The sequence below is a fragment of the Hyla sarda genome, chromosome 10 (genome assembly GCF_029499605.1).
Source record: "Hyla sarda isolate aHylSar1 chromosome 10, aHylSar1.hap1, whole genome shotgun sequence".
NCBI lineage: Eukaryota > Metazoa > Chordata > Amphibia > Anura > Hylidae > Hyla > Hyla sarda.
In genome coordinates this window covers 112,562,762-112,577,657 of record NC_079198.1, presented here as the reverse complement: position 1 = coordinate 112,577,657, position 14,896 = coordinate 112,562,762, and the positions used below count along the sequence as shown (strand labels likewise).

The 14,896-nt window shown below is 44.7% G+C and overlaps 2 long non-coding RNA genes across 2 annotated transcripts in view; one reads left to right on the top strand and one right to left on the bottom strand.

Annotated features, from left to right (window-relative positions):
* The window catches only part of LOC130294496 (uncharacterized), a 41,026-nt gene extending 38,399 nt beyond the window's left edge, over positions 1 to 2,627 (bottom strand). Inside the window, exon 1 of the long non-coding RNA XR_008848521.1 lies at positions 2,537 to 2,627. This is a non-coding gene — a long non-coding RNA (uncharacterized LOC130294496). The remainder of the gene's footprint in view (positions 1 to 2,536) is intronic.
* LOC130294494 (uncharacterized) overlaps positions 1 to 14,896 on the top strand; it is a 221,478-nt gene that overhangs the window by 66,007 nt on the left and 140,575 nt on the right. The window lies entirely within an intron of this gene.

The following is a 14,896-nucleotide window of genomic DNA, read 5'->3' as shown; positions in this document are numbered from 1 at the left end:
GTACCCACTGAATATAATACTGCCCACACACTGTACCCAATGAATATAATACTGCCACACACTGTACCCAATGAATAAAATACTGCCACACACTGTAACCTCAGAATATAATACTACCACACACTGCACCCTCAGAATATAATAATGCCCCACACTGTACCCTCAGAATATAATACTGCCACACACTGTACCCCAGAATATAATACTGCCCATACACTGTACCCTCAGAATATAATACTGCCACACACTGTACCCTCTGAATATAATACTACCACACACTGTACCCCCTGAATATAATACTACCACACACTGTACGCTCTAAATCTCCCTCTGAATACAATACCGTGATGTATTGTGGCTAATGAAAACCGTCCTACCCCAGAAATTCCTTATACTCTGTGCCCCTCATATATAGTAGTAATGCCCCATCCTGTGCCCCCACATATAACTATGACCTGTCCTGTTCCCCCTCATAATAATAATGCCCTCTGTCCTGTGCCCCTACCATATAATGCCCCCTGTGCTGTATCCCTCACATATAATGCCCCTGCAATGTTCCCCTCACATATAATGCCCCCCAATCCTGCTCCCTCAGGGGGCATTATAAGTGAGGGGAACATAACAGGGGGGCATTATAAGACAGGGCACATTATATGTTAGGGGCACATGACAGGGGGGCATTATATGTGAGGGGCACATGACAGGGGGTTCCTCACTTATAATGCCCCCCTATCATGTGCCTGTAATGTTCCCCTCACATATAATGCCCCCTGTCCTGCCCCTTCAGGGTGCATTATAAGTACGGGGCACATAACAGAGGGCATTATAAGTTGAAGTACATTATATGTTAGCGGCCCAAGACAGGGGGGGCATTATAAGTGAGGGCCTGTTATGTGCCCCTCACTTATAATGCCCCCCTGTCATGTGCCCCTCACATTTAATGACCCCTGTCATGTGCCCCTCACATTTAATGCCCCCTGTTATGTGCCCCTAACTTATAATGCCCCCTTCATGTGCCCCTCACATTTAATGCCCCCTGTCATGTGCCCCTCACATTTAATGCTCCCTGTCATGTGCCCCTCATGTGCAATGCCCCCTGGTATGTGCCCCCAACTTAAAATGCCCCCTTCATGTGCCCCTCACATTTAATGCCCCGTTATGTTCCCCTCACATATAATGCCCCGTGTCCTGCACCCTCAGGGGGCATTTTAAGTAAGGGGCACATGACAGGGGGCATTAAATGTGAGGGGCACATGACAGGGGGGCATTATACGTGAGGAGCCCCCCTGTCATGTGCCCCTCACTTATAATGCCCCCTGTCATGTGCCCCTCACTTATAATGCCCCCCTGTCTTGGGCCGCTAATATATAATGTGCTTCGACTTATAATGCCCCGTTATGTTCCCCTCACATATAATGCCCCCTGTCCTGCACCCTCAGGGGGCATTTTAAGTAAGGGGCACATAAAAGGAGGGCATTATAAATCAGAGCACATTATTTGTTAGCGGCACATGGCAGGGGGGCATTATAAGTGAGGGGCACATTATAAGTGAGGGGCACATGACAGGGGGCATTATAAGTGAGGGGCACATGACAGGGGGCATTATAAGTGAGGGGCACATGACAGGGGGCATTATAAGTGAGGGGCACATGACAGGGGGGGCAATATAAGTGAGGGGCACATGACAGGGGGCATTATAAGTGAGGGGCACATGACAGGGGGGGCAATATAAGTGAGGGGCACATGACAGGGGGCATTATAAGTGAGGGGCACATAACGGGGCCTTGTCAGTCTGCTGGAAGTGGCCATTCCAATGTCCCCCGCAGGAAGCTCCATGCAGGGTTCAGCACCCCCTTCCCGCACACTGCAGGGGCCCTGTTCGGGAGATTGTAGGGGGTCCTAGCGCTCAGATCCCCCACAATCTATAACTTATCCCCTGTCTCGGCATCTAAATAGGCTTTAAGTAAAGGAAAAATAGATGCTGGCAGCAGTGGGATAGATATGATATAGATATATAGATAGATATGAGATAGATTGATGAGATAGATAGATATGATATAGATATATAGATAGATATGAGATAGATAGATAGGAGATAGATAGATAGGAGATAGATAGATAGATAGGAGATAGATAGATAGGAGATAGATAGATAGGAGATAGATAGATAGATATGATATAGATATATAGATAGATATGAGATAGATAGGAGATAGATAGGAGATAGATAGATAGGAGATAGATAGATAGGAGATAGATAGATAGATAGATATGAGATAGATTGATATGAGATGGATAGATAGATACATAGATATGAGAGATAGATAGGAGATAGAAAGACAGATCAGTGTTCCCCAACCAGGGTGCCTCCAGCTGTTGTAAAACTACAACTCCCAGTATGCCCACAAAGCCAAATACATGCTGGGAGTTGTAGTTTTACTATAGTTAGAGGCCTCTGCTGGGAAACACTGATAAGAGTTCCCCTTTACCTGTCTCCCGAGCCTGACCCCCCCCCCCCCCCCCCAAAGTTACTTACCATGAAGGGCAGCATCAGGGTGGGCAGGGGGTCTGGAGGCATTGGGTGGGTGTCCAGGCCTGTGGTGGAGGGCAGTAAGCTGAGCCCGGCCTACTGGAAATACAGAGGGGTGAGAGGGGGAGGAGCTTATCTCTTCCCAGCCCCTGCACAGTGTAATGGCTGCAGACTGAATGATGCTGAGACCGGAGCATCCTCAGCACTGACAGGCAGCCCACGCGGCCTGCAGAGAATGGTGTCCTGCAGAGAATGGTGTCCTGCAGAGAATGGTGTCCTGCAGAGAATGGTGTCCTGCAGAGAATGGTGTCCTGCAGAGAATGGTGTCCTGCAGAGAATGGTGTCCTGCAGAGAATGGTGTCCTGCAGAGGATGGTGTCCAGCAGAGAATGGTGTCCTGCAGAGAATGGTGTCCTGCAGAGGATGGTGTCCTGCAGAGGATGGTGTCCAGCAGAGAATGGTGTCCTGCAGAGAATGGTGTCCAGCAGAGAATGGTGTCCTGCAGAGGATGGTGTCCTGCAGAGGATGGTGTCCAGCAGAGAATGGTGTCCTGCAGAGAATGGTGTCCTGCAGAGAATGGTGTCCTGCAGAGGATGGTGTCCAGCAGAGAATGGTGTCCAGCAGAGGATGGTGTCCTGCAGAGGATGGTGTCCTGCAGAGAATGGTGTCCTGCAGAGAATGGTGTCCTGCAGAGGATGGTGTCCTGCAGAGGATGGTGTCCTGCAGAGGATGGTGTCCTGCAGAGAATGGTGTCCTGCAGAGGATGGTGTCCAGCAGAGAATGGTGTCCTGCAGAGAATGGTGTCCTGCAGAGAATGGTGTCCTGCAGAGGATGGTGTCCTGCAGAGGATGGTGTCCTGCAGAGGATGGTGTCCGGCAGAGAATGGTGTCCTGCAGAGAATGGTGTCCAGCAGAGAAAGGTGTCCTGCAGAGAATGGTGTCCTGCAGAGGATGGTGTCCAGCAGAGGATGGTGTCCTGCAGAGGATGGTGTCCTGCAGAGGATGGTGTCCTGCAGAGAATGGTGTCCAGCAGAGGATGGTGTCCTGCAGAGGATGGTGTCCTGCAGAGGATGGTGTCCTGCAGAGGATGGTGTCCTGCAGAGGATGGTGTCCTGCAGAGAATGGTGTCCTGCTGAGAATGGTGTCCTGCTGAGAATGGTGTCGTGCAGAGAATGGTGTCGTGCAGAGGATGGTGTTCTGCAGAGAATGGTGTCCTGCAGAGGATCGTGTCCTGCAGAGAATGGTGTCCAGCAGAGAATGGCAGAGAATGGTGTCGTGCAGAGAATGGTGTCCTGCAGAGGATGGTGTCCTGCAGAGAATGGTGTCCAGCAGAGAATGGCAGAGAATGGTGTCCCGCTCATCACTAATATAGTATCGGGAGGGGCAGCAATCTCGGCGGGGGGGGGGGCAATTGCCCGTTGACCCCCCCCCCCCCCCCCCCCGCCTGGATCCGCCACTGGTACAGCGCAGCTGAGATTGACGTATGGTTGGGACTTTTTGTGAGTTCTTTATATTAGTAGGGTTTTATAAGCATAGATCCGCTGGATTTAGGGTTATGTTTAGGTCCCGAGGTCTCGCTAGCATAAGCGGGGAAGTTGTAAGAACTCACTGTTTCGTTTCAGGCCGAGGCCGGCAGGCTGTGGCCCAGTAGCCGTTGTTGTAAGTTGCGGAGGTCTGTCCTCATGAAGTGTCAGCAACCCAAGAGCATCTATTGGCTGCAGCTCCCTTATATGGGCAGGGGCTGGCCGTTTTAGGATTGGTCCACACCATCTGTCAATCAGCTTTACAAAGGATTATGGGTGATCATCTGACCCATGAACCTCCAAAGGTCCTTTTACCTACCATAGAGTACTAACCCGAATCACATGACCTAAGGTCCAGCGACGCTATGAAGGTAAGCATACATATTATATACAGCATTTACATATTATTTACTAGAATATTAACTATTTGAGGAGTGAATAGGGGATGACTAAAGAAGTGGAACCCCACAGTTACTAGGAACTCTGACTTTTGGGGACCCCTAACCAAGGTACGGTATGCAATATGGTACCGGGACACCACACATTCCATCCAGAGTCTGCAAAAAAAAAAAAAAAAGTAGATATGTCTATTCTTTCCGCGGATAACAGAATTTGAATTTCCACGCCAGATATTTTAACTGGAAGAGGCCACTCGCTCCTTACTGAGATAGTTGGGGTCTCGTTCTGGAGATCGTGGGGGGTCTTAGCTGTTGGGACCTGGGTAATTAGTCATTGGGCCTAGTCCCAGTGACTGTTCCCGGCCCTGCAAGTACTGTTCATGTATCGGAAAAGACACCTCATTTAACCCTTGCAGGGTGGTGAACAGGACAGCCCCTCACGACTTCTTATCCAGGTACCAGTGGCTTTGAATCTCCTGAGCGATTCCGAGTAAATTATAGTATGTTGGGATTATACCTGTGGTTTGGGCAGCATAAGTCTGGTAACTGATGCTTTGTATTGTATTTGTGAAAGCTTTCTGGGATCAGTAGTTCCGCAGTGAGTGCTTCTATGCACTGCTCACTTGTCAGCTTTCTCTCCAAGATGGCAGCCGCAAAGCAGTGCATAGGAATTTATCAGTCTCTTAAAGGGGTACTCCGGCGCTTAGACATCTTATCCCCTATCCAAAGGATAGGGGACAAGATGCCTGATCGCGGGGGTCCCGCCGCTGGGGACCCCCGTGATCTTGCACGCTGCACCCCGTTTAACCCCTTAACGATGCAGGACGTATATTTACGTCCTGCGCCAGCTCCCGCGATCGCGGCGATGTGCGGTATTAACCCTTTAGAAGCGGCGGTCAAAGCTGACCGCCGCTTCTAAAGTGAAAGTGAAAGTGACCCGGCTGCTCAGTCGTTTCATCGCGGCGTCCCGAACAGCTGACCGGACACCGGGAGGGCCCTTACCTTCCTCCTCGGTGTCCGAACGGCGAATGACTGCTCCGTGCCTGAGATCCAGGCAGGAGCAGTCAAGCGCCGATAACACTGATCACAGGCGTGTTAATACACGCCTGTGATCTGTGTAAAAGATCAGTGTGTGCAGTGTTATAGGTCCCTATGGGACCTATAACACTGCAAAAAAAAAAGTAAAAAAAAAGTGTTAATAAAGGTCATTTAACCCCTTCCCTAATAAAAGTTTGAATCACCCCCCTTTTCCCATAAAAAAATAAAACAGTGTAAAAAAAAATAAAAATAAACATATGTGGTATCGCCGCGTGCGTAAATGTCCGAACTATAAAAATATATCATTAATTAAACCACACAGTCAATGGCGTACACGCAAAAAAATTCCAAAGTAAAAAAAGCGCATTTTTGGTCACTTTTTATACCATTAAAAAATGAATAAAAAGTGATCAAAAAGTCCGATCAAAACAAAAATCATACCGATAAAAGCTTCAGATCACGGCGCAAAAAATGAGTCCTCATACCGCCCCGTACGTGGAAAAATAAAAAAGTTATAGGGGTCAGAATATGACATTTTTAAACATATACATTTTCCTGCATGTAGTTATGATTTTTTCCAGAAGTGCGACAAAATCAAACCTATATAAGTAGGGGATCATTTTAACCGTATGGACCTAAAGAATAATGATAAGGTGTAATTTTTACCGAAATATGCACTGCGTAGAAACGGAAGCCCCCAAAAGTTACAAAATGGCGTTTTTTCTTCGATTTTGTCGCACAATGCTTTCTTTTTCCGTTTCTCCGTGCATTTTTGGGTAAAATGACTAATGTCACTGCAAAGTAGAATTGGCGACGCAAAAAATAAGCCAACATATGGATTTTTAGGTGGAAAATTGAAAGGGTTATGATTTTTAAAAGGTAAGGAGGAAAAAATGAAAGTGCAAAAACTGAAAAACCCTGAGTCCTTAAGGGGTTAAAATCAGTCCCCGGAGCGTGTAGGGGATAAGATGTCTAAGCGCGGAGTACCCCTTTAAATCTATCCCTATGCTGTCTCCTGACCGGCCTGGGAGCTGTATGCAAGCAAGGATTGCCAAGCCTGGCAAAGTTCTAATGTTTGGCAAACCTTATTTTACCTAAAGTTCTAAGCAAGACTGCGTTTGCCAGACCCAGCTCTCTCATCTCTAATATATTGTGATTGCCCCCACGCCTTACTTTTGTCCATGCCCCCCCCCCCCCCAAAAAAAATAAATAAATAAATAAATTAAGGATAGCTATACCACCCTGCCATGTGCCATCATCACATCTAGTCCCAAGAGGCTACTACTCCCAGCTAGCCTACACCACAACACCTATCATCCCCATGGAATTGACATACTGATTTTTGCAAAAAAAAAAATATAATGCCGGATATGCTTTATCTTTATTTTCTGATTTTGCGCTATTTCATAGAACAATCTAATCTTCATTCCTGACGAATGTCCTATCTGACATTTTACACTGGACATTGTCCGATCACCCAGTGATTATCGGATTGACGTGTGGTGACTGTCAGGGATGACTCCTTCTCTTGCGGTAATGGCCACGGCTCCCTCTTGCTCACATTTAGCATGCACAGTCTGTGACGTCTGTCTCGTAACGCTGGAGAGCTGCTAACTATGTGACAACCGCAACAATTAAACATTTGTTTGTTTTCTCTCATCAGATACTTTTCAAAACACAAAACAAACAGTGATGTGTGCGGCGCCTCGGCGTTATAGGGAGCGGTGCGAGCGCTGGATTGTCATTCATGAAGAAGACAAGTCTACAGGCTGCATAATTACTACACCTGCTCATTTATCATCCCCGCGTTTCGCTGTCCTGAATACATGATTTTCCTAAGTTGAGCAACTCTTCAATGTCAACAGCAAAAATATCAAAAATCCGAAAAAGTCGGAGTCAATAGTTTCTAAAACTTAAACTGCAACACCAGGTCAGCAACTCGGATATATAACTAGAATCTGTACAGTGATCCTTCAACTTACAATGGCCTCAACATACAATAGTTTCAACATACAATGGTCTTTTCTGGACCATTGTAACTTGAAACCAGACTCAACATACAATGCTATGGAATCTGCGAAACGTGTCAATGACTGGAAGAACTGACCAATTAGAATGGATATTTCACTGGTAAAACCGGTATATTCCTAAAGGGCATGCACTGACTGGTGTCTGGTAGCGCCCCCTACAGTACAGGGAGGTATTACATGTTCTGTACTCTTTACCTGTGCCAGGGTTAGCTGCTCCTTTGGACACCAGGTGAGGGCGGCTCCATTTTCCTTTTTTTAGGACACTACGTGTTCTGTACAGGACCCTGAAGAAGCTCCTGTCCTCTAAATAGACCAGTGTTTCCCAAAGAGGGTGCCTCCAGCTGTTGCAAAACTACAACTCCCAGCATGCCCAGACAGCCTTCGGCTGTCCGGGCATGCTGGGAGTTGTAGTTTTGCAACATCTGGAGGCACTCTGGTTGGGAAACACTGACATAGACAGTGATTTACAGCTCCCAGCAGATCTTTCTTACTCTTATATGTAAGGATTTGCTTTATCTATATTAGTTATCTACTTATTTTTCTTTAATCCTCACTTTTTCCTATTTTTAGATGACATTTTGGTGGCTTCAGAACCAATTACCAGGTTTCCATAGAGTTCTGGTCTCAACATACGATGGTTTCAACATACAATGGTCTTCCTGGAACCAATTAGTATTGTAACTTGAGGGACTACTGTAATACCATGTGACCTCGAAAAATGGCCACCTACCTGTACACTCAACTATTTACATATTAGGGGGTGTAAATTGCTAAGGAAAATGGTCACTGGCCGTGTAATACATGTCTGTGCTAAGATCACCCGACACCTTTAAAGGGGTACTCCCGTGGAAAAAAAAATTTTACATCACCTGGTGCCAGAAAGTTAAACAGATTTGTAAATGGCATCTATAAAAAAATAATCTTAATCCTTCCAGTACTTATTAGCTGCTGAATACTAGAGAGGAAAGTCTTTTCTTTTTGGAGCACAGAGCTCTCTGCTGACATCACGAGCACAGTGCTCTCTGCTGACACCTCTGTCCATTTTAAGAACTGTCCAGAGAAGGAGAAAATCCCCATAGCAAACATATGCTGCTCTGGACAGTTCCTGAAATGGACAGAGATGTCAGCAGAGAGCACTGTGGTCATGATGTCAGCAGAGAGCTCTTTGTTCCAAAAAGAAAAATATTTCCTCTGTAGTATTCAGCATCTAATCAGTACTGGAAAGATTAAGATTTTTTAATAGAAGTCATTTACAAATCAGTTTAACTTTCTGGCACCAGTTGATTAAAAAAAAAAAAAGTTTGCCACCGGAGTGGAGTACCCCTTTAATCACACATGTGCACACCTCCCTATATAAAGTCTAGTATGTCACTCTGAGCACTGAATTATGCTGATGGAATAAATTATGATGGAAACTGTGCTACTGCTTGTGTGAACTGTGTCATGAAACATCTTCAGGATCTACTACCAAGTCTTCCTGATGTCCCATTTGTAGACATGGAATGTCACCATCACAGAGAAAAATGTACAGTCTTACTACGGGTATGTTCACACTGATTAATATTTGCGCGGAATTCTCGCTGAAAAAAATCAGCTCAAAAAGGACTGTTTTTTCCCGCACAGAATTCCGCACAGAAATCAGTGCGGAATTCAGCGCGGCATAGGAGACATTATTAAAAAAAAAAAAAATTGCTGCCGAAATCCACGCAATTTCCGTGCGAATTCCGTGCGAAAGTGTGGCAATGTTTTACATTGAGTTCTATGGGGTTAGAACGTGAATTCTGCATGAAGAAAGAACATGTTCATTCTTCATGCGGAGCGGAATTCAGTGACAGAATTCCGCTAGCGGAAATTCCTCAGTGTGAACTGAGGAGCAGAAATGTCATTACATACTATGGGGTTTTTCACTGCTGAATGAATTGGAAAGAAATAAGAGGGCAGAATTACTCGCGGAAATTCCTCTCCAAACCTTCAGTGTGAACATACCCTACTAGTGTTACTGTCATGGAGTAAACATGTGTAGACATGGCGTTACCATTATGGAGTAAACCTGGGTAGACATGGCGTTACCATTATGGAGTAAATGTGGGTAGACATGGCGTTACCATTATGGAGTAAACATGGGTTGACATGGCGTTACCATTATGGAGTAAACATGTGTAGACATTAGTGTTGAGCGGCATAGGCCATATTCGAATTCGCGAATATTCGCGAATATGTGGACGAATATTCGTCATATTCGCGAATATTCGCACATTCGTAATATTCTCGTTTTATTTTCGCATTTGCGCATATTCATACATGCGAAAATTAGCACATGCGAAAATTTACATATATAAAAATTTATCAAAGCAAAAATGCGCATATGCGAAAATTAGCATACACTAAATATTCGCATATGCGAAAATTCACAGACCGGTCTCACACAGTAGTATTAGAGCCTTCTTTACACCACACAAGCTGGAAGCAGAGAGGGATGATCACTGTGATGTGTACTGTGAAAGAAAAAACAAAAAAACGAATATTCGTAATTACGAATATATAGCGCTATATTCGCGAATGTTCGCGAATTCGCGAATATGCGATATTCGCGAATAAAATTTGAATTGTGAATATTCGCGAGCAACACTAGTAGACATGGCGTTACCATTATGGAGTAAACGTGGGTAGACATGGCGTTACCATTATGGTGTAAACCTGGGTAGACATGGCATTACCATTATGGAGTAAACGTGGGTAGACATGACGTTACCATTATGGAGTAAACGTGGGTAGACATGGCGTTACCATTATGGAGTAAACATGTGTAAACATGGCGTTACCATTATGGAGTAAACATGTGTAGACATGGCGTTACCATTATGGAGTAAACGTGGGTAGAAATGGTGTTACCATTATGGAGTAAACGTGGGTAGACATGGCGTTACCATTATGGAGTAAACGTGGGTTGACATGGCGTTACCATTATGGAGTAAACATGTGTAGACATGGCGTTACCATTATGGAGTAAACGTGGGTAGACATGGCGTTACCATTATGGAGTAGACGTGGGTAGACACGGCGTTACCATTATGGAGTAAACGTGGGTAGACATAGTGGGGGGAGATTTATCAAAACCAGTGTAGGGGAAAAGCTGTGAGTTGCCCATAGCAACCAATCAGATCGCTTCTTTCAGTTTTCCGAGACCTATTCAAAAATGAAAGAAGCGATCTGATTGGTTGCTACGGACAACTCAGCAACTTTTCCTCTGGACAGGTTTTGATAAATCTCCCCCATGGTGTTCCCATAATTGAGTGAACATTACTAGACATGGCATGTTACCATCATGCAGTAAACTTGTGTAGGCATTAAGGGGAAGATTTGTCAAAGCCTCTGCAGAGGAAACGTTCCCAGTTGCCCATAGCAACCAATCAGATTGCTTCTTTCATTTTGCAGAGGCCTTGTTAAAAATGAAAGAAGCGATCTGATTGGTTTCTATGGACAACTGAGCAACTTTTCCTCTGCACAGGTTTTGATAAATCTCCCCCAAAGTGTCTCATCTCTGCTTTTAGGAAATATTTCCCTTTGGTGCTTTCTGCCACTTGTACTTGAATATGTCTAATGCAGATGTAGACAGATGTAGGTGACTCTGATGCATTAGCTTGGTGTCCACTGAACAAGGATTCTCATGGCGGGGTAATCGTGGCAAGTAAAACTGTAAAACTTTACTCCACTTACTTTTATAACGTATTCCAGGTGAAGTTCCCTCATTCATTAAGTGAGGCACTGGTCTAACCTGACGTAAAACAAGATCTAGTGGAAATAAATACAAGGCTCTTGTGCATTTTATAATTTTGTAGTCCCCCTGGAACAAATACTTAAGAGATTACCATATTAATCCTTGTAGCGGGACTTTCACTGAAGACAGGACTAGTTAAATATGTGGCCTAATCGTTGAAGGTATTCCAGACTTTAGCTATACCTGGGATCAAAGATTTCAGTCTCCTCAGGAATGTGTGTTGTGAAAGGAGCTCAGAAGCTAACATATTCTCCTGGCTAAAGAGAAATAAATTCCACCCCTAATCACAGGCTAGGGTGTGGAGTTCGGATAACTGTATCTATCCGTTAGGAGCTTCTCTGTGACTAGATTCTGACTCCACTGTACGGAGAGATATGCACTTTTGCAAATGCAATTTGAGACATGTTTCACAAAATAACCCCTTTGCACGCTAGAGAATTGATAGGAAATAGGACATGAGAATTCATATAAAATGTAGAAACCACAGTGACGTAGGCCTTCAGCACCTGAAACACAAACCTTATAGTCACTGCAGCCACCCAACTAAGTTCTTCGCAGCAACTGGTACAGCTCGCACTGGGCCACCACATATACAGTATATCGCCAATTCCCCTTATATGATCACAGTGCTCTCTACTGACACCTCTGTCCATGTCACAAACTGTTTAGAGCAGGGAAGGTTTGCTATGGGGATTTGCTTCTGATTTGGACAGTTCCTGTCATGGGCAGAGGTGTCAGCAGAGAGCACTGTGGTCAGACAGAAAACTACACAACGTCCTCTGGAGTATACAGAAGTAGATATAGTAAAAATTGTTTACCACCGGAGTACCCCTTTAATGATATCATTTATTACAGGAGTATGTAGTTGTGGTGGCCCAGTACTGGAGTTGTTACCCCGTACCCTTGTTGCCCTGTCAGGCAGCCTCCCTGCAGTGTCCCCTAGGCCCCCCCTGCATCTGTTCTACTGTAATTGTATATTATCCCCTATGTTATGTATATTAGAATGTTGAATCTTTAAGAAAGGTTAACATGTGATCATCAGTTGTCATGTGAGTTGTCATGTGATTGTTACCCAGGAGGTATCAGTGACCAGGTGACTTAAAGGTGACCAATGGGACCCCACCAGAGTCTCCCCCCATAAAAGCCCTGGGAGGAGTCTCTTCTCTCCTTAGTTCCTGAGTCTTTGCTGAGGTTCAGTCGAGCCTAAGAGTCTGGAGTCATAGGAGCCTCAAGTCAAGTCTGCAGCCACAAGTCTACAAGTAAGATAATGTCACAGCTTAGATCGTCTCCAGTCAAGTCAAGTCAGTCACTGTCATCTATTGTCAAGTCAACGTGGCCTGCACTAAATTGTCCAAAACCACTGCAAGTCCCAGCAAACCCTTAGGGCTCTGAAGTCACTGGTCCCCTCCGTTGGCCTGGCTACACTGTATAGACTGTATCATCTGTCACTCAGTAAAGCTACGGTTGTCCGTAACTTGGCGTCTGAGTCATTATTGCCCCCGTGCCTAGCCCAGGATCCAGCGGTATACCTTCGGGTGGTATTGAGGATAAACCACACCCTGGAGTCACAAATACAAGGGGTTAAGGCCATCTGCCCCTAGGGTAATTCCATCTGCCCTGCATCACACCCCATACCACATAGTGTGTTAGTAATATAGGGTGGTCAGAGGAAAAGGAATAGAGGAACTGGTGAAGTGAACTCTTCAAGATCAAACCACAGCTTGTTGGGATCTGACTATTTTACCACCATGGTGAATAGTGTTGCTCGCGAATATTCGCAATGCGAATTTTATTCGCGAATATCGCATATTCGCGAATTTGCGAATATTCGCGAATATAGCACTATATATTCGTAATTACGAATATTCTTTTTTATTTTTTTTTATTTTATTTTATTTTTTTTCACAGTACACATCACAGTGATCATCCCTTTCTGCTTCCAGCTTGTGTGGTGTAAAGAAGGCTCTAATACTACTGTTTGAGACCGGTGTGCGAATTTTCGCATATGCGGAAATTTGCATATGCTAATATTCGCATATGCGAATTTACGCTTATTTTAATTTCTGTATATGCAAATTTTCGCATATAAGAATTTTCGCATACACGGATTTTCGCATATGCGAAAATAAATCGTGAATATTACGAATATGCGAATATTCGCGAATATATGACGAATATTCATCCATATATTCGCGAATATTCGCGAATACGAATATGGCCTATGCCGCTCAACACTAATGGTGAAACGAGATGCTACTTCCATGACATTGATTCTGTCTAAGTGTTTTAAAATAAAGACATTTTTTGTGTTGCCTCAATAATCCATGTCACATGTAACACATGTAAATGTCACATTTTCAGCAAGAAAATATCCACAACAAACTGTATCTCCTCCCTTTTGTTTCATCATTTGCAGCTTCACACATAAAATCTCTTGTGTCCTACTACAACCCTCCAGACAAAGGGATTAGAGATGAAACTACATGAGAAAACTGGATTACATGTATAACATCCACAAACCATTTGTTATTCCGGGTCTATGGATATCGTCAAATATTAAAGGAGGGAATAATAAGGGAAAAAAACAGTTCAGCGAGGCACTGCTCAGTATTCGGTCAGAATAGAAGAACTTGAGTAGCACAGGACAATAAAAACTTTATAGGTGTAGCAGGGACAACGCGTTTCGGCATCCACTGATGCCTTCCTTAGGTCCACTTACAGTTCTAAAAGAATAGATACATATAAACAAATATAGAAGGTATGCTTCTTCTGGAAGGATAGAGAGGGAGTAATTCAATATATATATAAAATAGGTATGAAATAAAAGTCACCACTGGGTACGTTTTAAAAGGGAAAGGATCCGTTGTTAAAGTCGCAGGGCGCTGGGTAGGTGGTAGTGCGTCCGTGTCACTTTTAAGCAGAAGATGATTACTTTAAAAGATACGTGGTGGCGCCGGAATAAATACAGTGACCCCCCGACTTATGATGGCCCCGAAATATGATCATTTCAACATATGATGGCCTCTCAGAGCCCATCGTATGTTGAAGGCAGCATCGACATATGATGCTGCTGTGTGTCGGGTCCATCGTACAAACAGCTATCTGAGAGCGCTGACAACTTCAGCAACTGACAGATAGTTGTTTAATGTGCCCCGTGTGCCCCGTTCTGCCTCCTGTTACTCACATGCTGTCCTGCTAACTCATACAGGCTTCCACTGTGAGCTCCATGTAAGCCCCGCCCCCCCAGTGCAGCCATAACCAATAGCCTGCAGCATCTTGCTGCAGGCATCCAATGAGCTGCTCCCCTTCCTTTCCTATAGAGCTGTAGTCGGCAGGATCGTAATGGAGGACATTCTGTCCCCCTGAAGGTATTTAAAGAACTGTACAGTACTGTATGCAATGTCACACATCACATACAATACATATACACACTATACACCCCATTCATCAATGTTTCCCTATCAGTGTGCCTCCAGCTGTTGCAAAACTATAACTCCCAGCATGCCCAGACAGTCAATGGCTGTACATGCATGCTGGGAGTTGTAGTTGTGCAACAGCTGGAGGCACCCTGGTTTGTTAAACACTCCCCATACACTCCACA